Source organism: Elephantulus edwardii, unplaced genomic scaffold (genome assembly GCF_000299155.1).
Source record: "Elephantulus edwardii isolate Elephantulus edwardi_28Jun2011 unplaced genomic scaffold, EleEdw1.0 scaffold00538, whole genome shotgun sequence".
Lineage (NCBI taxonomy): Eukaryota > Metazoa > Chordata > Mammalia > Macroscelidea > Macroscelididae > Elephantulus > Elephantulus edwardii.
Window position 1 is genome coordinate 97,329 of NW_006400288.1, and position 8,419 is coordinate 105,747.

General features: G+C 40.3%; 1 non-coding gene and 1 pseudogene across 1 annotated transcript; both read right to left on the reverse strand.

Annotated features, from left to right (window-relative positions):
* Positions 1-238: 238 nt before the first annotated feature.
* TRNAV-UAC lies at positions 239-311 on the reverse strand. The gene has a single exon. It is a non-coding gene; the product is annotated as a tRNA-Val (tRNA).
* A 7,336-nt stretch (positions 312-7,647) lies between these two features.
* On the reverse strand, positions 7,648-7,890 carry LOC102858216 (annotated as a pseudogene).
* Between the last annotated feature and the right edge of the window lie 529 nt (positions 7,891-8,419).

An 8,419-nucleotide genomic window follows, 5' to 3' on the forward strand; every position in this document is an offset into this window, starting at 1 on the left:
AGAACTACTTCATCTTGAATTCCAAATAAATTCTGCCACTAATCCCAGACGTCAGAGAGATACAGAGACAATTTTAGCATCTAGAACTACTGAATTTTGTCTTCAAACTGTGGTGATCTCGATTTTCCGAAGAACCTACTTCTTGACAACACACAAGGACACCACACAGTTCCTTGTGTGTTCCTCCTCAAAGGAATTTGATATATTTTGAAACCTTTACAATTCTACTTAAAAGGGATGTTTCCGCCTGGTTTCGAACCAGGGACTTTTCGCGTGTAAAGCGAACGTGATAACCACTACACTACGGAAACAACTGAGAAGCTGCGTTGTGCTTGTGACAAATCAAATGAGTGTTGCCTTGCTAGTCCATGTTTGAAAAAGTTAAATTTTTTATCCTTGAAGCTTTTAAAAAGTTCATCGTTGATACTACACTAACATTTCTTTCCAATGATAAATCATGTCATCTTTGTTTTTTAAAAATCTGAATAAAAATTTAAAATTCATATTGAGTTTTCATGCAATCACGTTTATTACAAGTCATGTAATTGATTATAAAGTTTAACAAACCCATAAGCAGTTGTGATCGAGTGATTAAGGTGATGGACTGGAAATCCACTGGGGTCTCCGCGCGCAGGTTCAGATCCTGCCGACTACGGGTTCTTTCTAAGGTCGCTTCAGTAGCTCCAAAGGCCTAGTAGTGTGTCGCTTGCCCTGTTAACACCAAAGGTGGCGCCTCTCTTGCAATTCGAATCCACTAGCAACTCTGCAGGAGAAAAAATGAGCAGTCTCCTCTCCGCCGATTAATACCTTCAGAAAAATCTGCTGTAGAGCAGTCTCCTCTCCGCTGATTAATACCTTCAGAAAAATCTGCTGTAGGATCATCTGAGAGTCTTTTGAGTGAAACAAGCCTTCATTGCCTGTTGTCTTTCTAATGTCTAACTTATTTATTAATTTTTAAATTTTTGCCTTTTCAAAATATTTTAAATTTTTAAAAGATTAGAAGCTCTAGTGATGAGATGAGGTGAACGCTGGGCTGCTGACTGAAAGCCAAGCAATTGGAACCTACCAATCACTTGGCAGGAGAAAGAAGTAGCATTCTGCGCCCCTAAAGATTTACAGCCTCGGGCAGTCCTACTCCGTCCTATATAGCCTATGAGTCAAAATCTACTTTCCAGTCGTGAGTGTGGGTTGGTGGTTTTTGGTTTTTGTTGGGTATTTTTTTAAAGAGGAGAAGTGACTTTGTAATTTAGAAGGACGGTTTAAAGACACCTCTTTGTTGGACTAGAACCCTTTATCTTTTTAGTAAGAAAGAGAGGGGTTTTTTCTATTATTTTTTTTAATGAAAGTTTACAAAGACTTTGGATTTCCATTCATTCATTGTTGCCATTTTCTCCCTGCCCACCCTCCCCCAATTCTTTCATTGTTCTAAAATCCCTCCCTCCAAGTTCACTCCACTATGCAGCTTTCGTTCTGGACTCCTGTCATGACAATAATACCTAGTCCTATATCCTTTTTAAATAGTTCTCTCCCTCATCTGTTTCAATGAAGGATACATAATTTATTCCATATTTCTCAATCTCCTCCCAACCCCGAGGTCAGTCTTGTTTTACAACAGTGGCACTATGCAGTGTTTTTGTCCTTTTGTGACTGAGATCTTTCACTCAGCATAGTGTCCTCCAGGGTCACCCATTTTGTATAATATTTCATGAGTCCTTTGTTTTTCAAAGCAGCGTAGTATTTCATTGTGTGAATATACCAGAGCTTCTCTATCCATTCGTTAGTTGACGGGCACTTAGGTTGTTTCCAACTCTTTGCTATTGTTAACAAAGCCACGATAAAGATGCAAAGTTGGTGGTTTTAAAACATTGTATTAGCAGTGTCTTTATTTTCCCTTAAAATCACCATATCCAAACATGACTCAGTATCAAGGAAAGCCATGCTCAAATGATTCAAATCTTTCTCAAATTCCAAGTCTTGACAGCTCAGGCAACTTAAGGTGTTTGATATCTAAGGTCTTCCTTGAGTACTGTCCTAAGACTTTTCTGTATCTGATTGATGCTTCTTGGAACTCACCTACTGATTATAAAGACTGGCCCTTTAGGAACCAGCATCCCAAGGAAACCACCAGCACTTTGAACCAAGAAATGTTTGACCCAGAGGGACTGCAGTGCCAACTGCCTATGATAATTCCCCACATTTCCCACCCCCACAAGCCTTAATCACCCAACAAATGTCTCACCTATTTTTATTGTACATGTGTGATTTTTGTTTGCTTGTTTTAAAGATGTTGTTGATCTTGATCTTTTCTGTTGTTGTTTGTTTCCACCAGTCATTGGAGAATCTGTTCATCTTGCTATACATACATCAGCCTCATTAGCTGTGAATCTGCATAGTATGAAGTTTGTGGTCACTGCAATGCCCTTACACATTAAGGGGGTGGACATCCAGTTTACGTCCAACTACTCTCTGTTATGTCAGATTGCTACATAGACAATGTTGAAGCTTCATCAGACAACAGACCATCTTTGCCTCGTCTTACATATTTTGGACATGCTGGGAAAACTTATTCCTTGAAAAGGGTTATCATGCTTTGAAAGATCAGCAAAGAAGAGAAAGACTCTCAAAATTATGGACTGATACAATGTCTGCGGCATGGGCTTGAGGATGGTAAGGATGGCACAGGACAGGACAGAGCTCAGTTCTGTTATTCACTGAGTTGCTCTGAGTCATACTCAACTAGATGGCACCTATCAACAACACAACCACAAACAAACCATAGGGAAGAGACCTAGGAAGGAGCTTAGGTAAATTTTACTGAGAAACATCCCTGGAAATGTAGTTTCTGCCTAGGGAAAGGCAAAGAACACATGTGGTGCAATGCTTAAACACTTGACTGCTAACTGGGACTGTAAACCCACCAGTCAAATTTCCAGAGAATTTCCTGAGAATGTTGGAGATACTGAGGCCTCCATTTTAGATATTTTAAGGAAGGCAGAAGAAAGTTGCTCACCACAGCACCTGCTACAAAGGGTTTTCTTAGACAAATCCAGAAGATTCAACCTTAACCCTCAAGTTTTTGTCAGTTTGGTTTTTGAAGATTGGTTTTAGTTTCCGGGAGGAAAAGTCTCTTTTTACAAATACACATGCAATGCAAACCCATGTTCATTGTGGCTTTGTTCACAATAGCAAAGAGCTAGAAGCAACCCAAGTGCCCATCAACAAACGAATGGATAGAGAAGCTCTGGTATATTCACACAATGGAATACTATGCAGAACTGAGAAACAAGGAACTCATGAAATATTATGCAAAATGGATGACCCTACAGGACATTATGCTGAGTGAAATATCTCAGTCACAAAAGGACAAATACTGCATAGGGCCACTGTTGTAAAACGGGACTGACATCAGGGTTGAGGTAAGACAGAAAAGCAGAGGAATGATGTATATTGCAGTGAAACAGATGAGAGAGAGAACTGTTTAAAAGGGATATATGAATGGGTATTCTTGTCATTACATAAGTCCAGAGTGAAGGCTGCATTGTGGAGTCGACTTGGTGGGGGCAGGGTTTGCATAGCAATGAAAGAGGTTTTATTTATTAACAAGGAGAAGAGTGAATTGGGGGGAGAGGGTGGGTAGGGAAAAGTGCAACAATGAATGATTGGAAACCCTAAGTCTCTGTAAACTTTCATTAAAATTAATTTTTTTAAAAACCAAACAAATACACGTGCAAGTCTGTAAAAGGATTTTTGTCTTCTGTTTCTGGAAAACAACTTGTGAGAATCAGCTCAGGCATTGTGCTTAGCAAGCTTCTCCCATTTGTGAGAGGTTTCTTTGCTTTTGTTGGCAAAAATAAATACCTTACAGACTTTAGGATATTGTTGTTGTTGTTGTGTGCCATTTAGCTGCTTGCAACTCATATCCACCCTATGCACAATAGCTCTGAACCCTACCCTATCCTGAGCCAGTCTCACTGACTCTGACATATATATTCCAATACCCCAGCTACTGTGTCAATCCATGTCCTACAGGGTCTTCCTCTCTTATGCTGTGTCTACATCCTTCTAATCATGATACCCTTCTCCAAGGGCTGGTCCTTCCAGGCAACATGTCCAAAGTGTGTCATACAGAGCTTCAAAATCCTTGCCTCCAAAGAGCAGCTTGGTTTCATTCTCTCTAAGACAGATCTGTTTGTTTTCTTGGCAGCCCATGGTATGTTCAATACTCTTCTCCAGCACCACAACTCAAAGGCATCCATTCTTCTGCAATCCTTAGTCATTGTCCAACTCTCTGATGCATAGCAAGCAATTGAGAAGACCACAGCCTTTATCAGGTGCACCTTTCCTGTATCAGGTGCACCTTGATCTCCAGATTGACATCTTTGCTCGTTATCACTCTGGAGAAGACCCTTAAAGTAGATTTTGCTAATGCAATTCGGTTTTGGATACCTGACTTTTGGTGCCAAGGATATCGATTGTGGAACCAAGCAACCAGAAATTGTTAACAATCTCAATCTCTTCTCCGTTTATCACGGTGCTGTCAACTGGACCTGTCTTGAGAATTTTTGTCTTCTTAATGTTGAGTTTTAACTCAAACTGAAGACTACAGTCCTTAACAGTGAGTGGATTGCCCGCAGTATGAACAGTCTTCCAAACATAATGGAAAAACCTACAACCAGGAAAGAAAAGAGATGAATGGGACCTTCTAAGAATCAAATCCCTATGCACACAAAAAAAACCAACACCTTCTCCAATAGGGTAAAAAGGAAAGCCACAGACTATTTGGTAATGACATATCATCAGAACAGAGCAAAGAAACACTGCATGGTTCAAAATTGGGAAGGGTGTACGCCAGGGATGCATCCTGTCTCCATACCTCTCCAACCTGTATGCAGAACAGATTATCCGGGAGGCTGGGCTCTATGAGGAGAAGTGTGGCGTCAGGATTGGTGGACGAACTATCAACAATCTGCGTTATGCAGATGACACAACCCTGCTTGCTGAAACTGAGGAAGACCTGAAGGTCAAGGACTGCAGCCTTCAATATGAATTGAAGCTCAATATCAAGAAGACAAAGATTCTCACCACTGGACCAATTGGCAGCATCGGGATGGATGGCGAAGAGACTGAGATTGTACACAGCTTTAGTCTGCTTGGCTCCACAGTCAACACCCTTGGCACCAGCAACCAGGAAATTAAAAGACGTATTGCCATGGGAAAGTCTGTTGTTAGGGACTTCTCCAAAGTACTGAAGAGCAATGGTGTCTCTCTGGAGACTAAGGTGCATCTGATTCAGGCCATGGTCTTTGCAGTCACTTGTTATGCATCAGAGAGTTGGACAATGACTAGGGAGGATAGAAGGAGAATTTATGCCTTTGACCTGTGGTGCTGGAGAAGAGTGTTGAGGATACCATGGACTGCTAGGAAAACAAACAGATTCATCCTGGAGAGGTTTAAAGTGGGCTGCTCCTTGGAGGCAAGGATTCTGATGCTCCGTCATACTTTGGACATGTTGTAAGGAGAGACCAGTCCTTGGGAGGTAGGTACATTATGCTTGGGAGGGTGGAGGGCAGGCACAGGAGGGGAAGACCCTCTATGAGGTGGACTGAATCAGTGACCAGGGTAATCGGGATGGGTGTGTAGGAGACAGTGAGATTGGCACAGGACAGAGCAGAGTTTAGGGCTGTTGTATATAGGGTCACTATGAGTTGCAAGCGACTCAACGGCACATAACAACAACAATGACATATAAGGGACTCATATCTAAAATTTATAGAATACCCCAGCACCTCAACAATTAAAAGATAAACAGCCTAACTGCAAAATGGGCACAGGATATGAATTGTCACTTACCAAAGAAGACATTCAGATGCAAACAAACACAGGAAGAAATTTTCAAAATCCCTAGCTATCAGAAAGATGCAAATCAAAACAATTATGAGATATCATCTCACCCTAGCAACAATAGCAAAGTTCAACAAAGCAGCAAACATTAAATGCTGGCGAGATTGTGGAAAAATTGGAACCCTTACTCACTGATGGGAGTGTAAAGTGATGCAACCACTGTGGAAGGTAGCTTGGTGCTTTCTCAAAAACTTGGAAATAGAAATACCATTAGACCCAACAATGCCACTAACACGAATATACGCTAAAGAAACCATAGCTGCCACCCAAGTATATATATGCATTTATTTACGGCATTTGTTACGGCTTTATTTACTATAGCAAAGAAATGGAAGCAATCCAAGTGTCCCTCAACAAATGAATGGATAGAAAAACGATGGTATATTCATACAATGGAATACTATGCAGCACTGAAAAACAATGAACTCATAAAATCTTATGAGGTGACCCTTCAGGACATTATGCTGAGTGAACTATCTCAGCCACAAAAGGACAGATGCTGCACAGCTCGACTCTTATAAAGCAGGTCTGACACGAGGGTTTAGGAGGAGAAAAGGATAAGAGTGGATAGATAGCATTGCACTGGAATAGATGGGGGGGGAACTGTTGAAAAGGAATATATAATTATGCACCACTATAGGTGACAATTGCCCAGAATAAGAGGTATATTGCAAAAAGGAATGGTGGGAGGTGGGAGAGGGAGGTAATTGTGCAACAATGAATCAATATATATATATATATATAAAAAAAAAAAACAAAAACAAAAACAACAACAACAACCAAAAAGAGTGAATTGGAGGAGAAGGGAGGGAGGGAGAGGGGATAAACATGCTCAAAAATGAACGAATGAAAATCTGACTTTTCTGTAAACTTTCATTAAAATCTCAATGAAAATAAAAAAAAAATTTTTTTAAGTAGTGGATTGCGAAGGGTGGGGTAAGGAAGCGAAAGTAGGAAGAGCTGGGGAATTTCCTAATTTTTTCCCTTTTAAAAAAAATGGGAAAATAAGCTACAGGACACTGCTTGCGTTGTAAAACAAAAAAGAACTAGCTGATTACTGTCTAGTGTGTGAGAGTGCTACGGTTCTGAGCCTAAATCCTTTTTGTTTGTTTTTATGCTCCAGGCGGCTTCTGTGAGAATTGGCTATCTATATAAGGTCCAGTTATTTGTTTCATGGAGGAACATCCTTTCTGCCCCGACAAAGACTCTTCAGTTAAAAAAGAAGCCTTTCTCCTTAGAAATCCCTGAGGGATTTATGAAAACCCTGCTTCCTGCTGTGGGGACTCCAAATGCCACAATTTGCGCAAAAGCAAAGTCCTGTCTGGACCATCCAGTCGTTCAGAACTCTTAACACCTTCTGCATAAGGAAAGCCAGGAATTAGCTAGATTAGATCGGTTCATTTGACTAAATACCACCGAGTTAATGAAAAATAGCAATTGCAAAACTGGAAGAAGAAAAAAAAAATGAACTGTTCTGTTTCCGCCCGGTTTCAAAACAAGAACCTTTCACGTGTTAGGCAAATGTGATAACCACTGCACTACGGAAACGACAACACAAGTACTCCTCTTGGATACAGGAGAAAGAATTGTATTCTGTATTGCTGATATTTCTAGTTCTACGTAATTTGTTTAAACTGATCAAAATGATTAGGGAAATGTATTTTGCTATTGTTCCCCCTACTTTTTTTTTTTTCACATAGATCAACCCATTTATTACAGGCTAGAAATGCTTCAATTGAGGAGCTTCTAGTGGTCTTTCAGTTCCTTCAGTCTTCTGATGGCAGACTTGACTGTTGACAGCCGAGGTGATGGTGTGGGTCCAGTGTCAGATGCCCACAGCTCGTCTCTTCCTTTTGGTTTTGCCGCAAAAGAGCAAGCACACTTGACATTCGGGCTGATGTAAATTTTCTTTACCATCTTCCTGAGAGAGACATCATAACGGGTAGCGTATTTACCAATGATGGCGACTTTCTTGGTGCGTTTGGCCATTTCGCCGCAAACCTGCACCAAGCCCAGAGATATTGTTCCCTTTCAACTCAAAATTTACTGCCTTCCTGTATTGGGCAAACCCCTAAGAATGTGTTCAGCAAAGCAACGGTCCTTGAATCTATTAATAAGTCTTGAAAGAGATGTCAAAAATGAATGATTTTTCTCACAAATACAAGTCCTGACATCCTACTGGTGGTTCAATAAAATTGTATTTGACAATTAGCATAATCTAGATATTTTCTTTTTCTGAGGTCAGCAGCATAAGTTATCTTTAAAACAACATACATATATTTTGTTTACTTAAAATAAATTACTGAAAAATCTAAGATGTGTCCAATCCTACAATGGGTACTGACAGGAATTTAAGTTGTGGGAAGAGATGAGAATCTAGAAAGAAAATATATAAGGTAATCATTAATTTAAAAGTGCAAGTCAACGACCGTTCTTGTTGGTTTTGTTATGTGCCGTCTAGTGGTTTGCGACCCATAGCGACCTTATATACAAGAAGCCTAAAACCTGCTCTATCCTG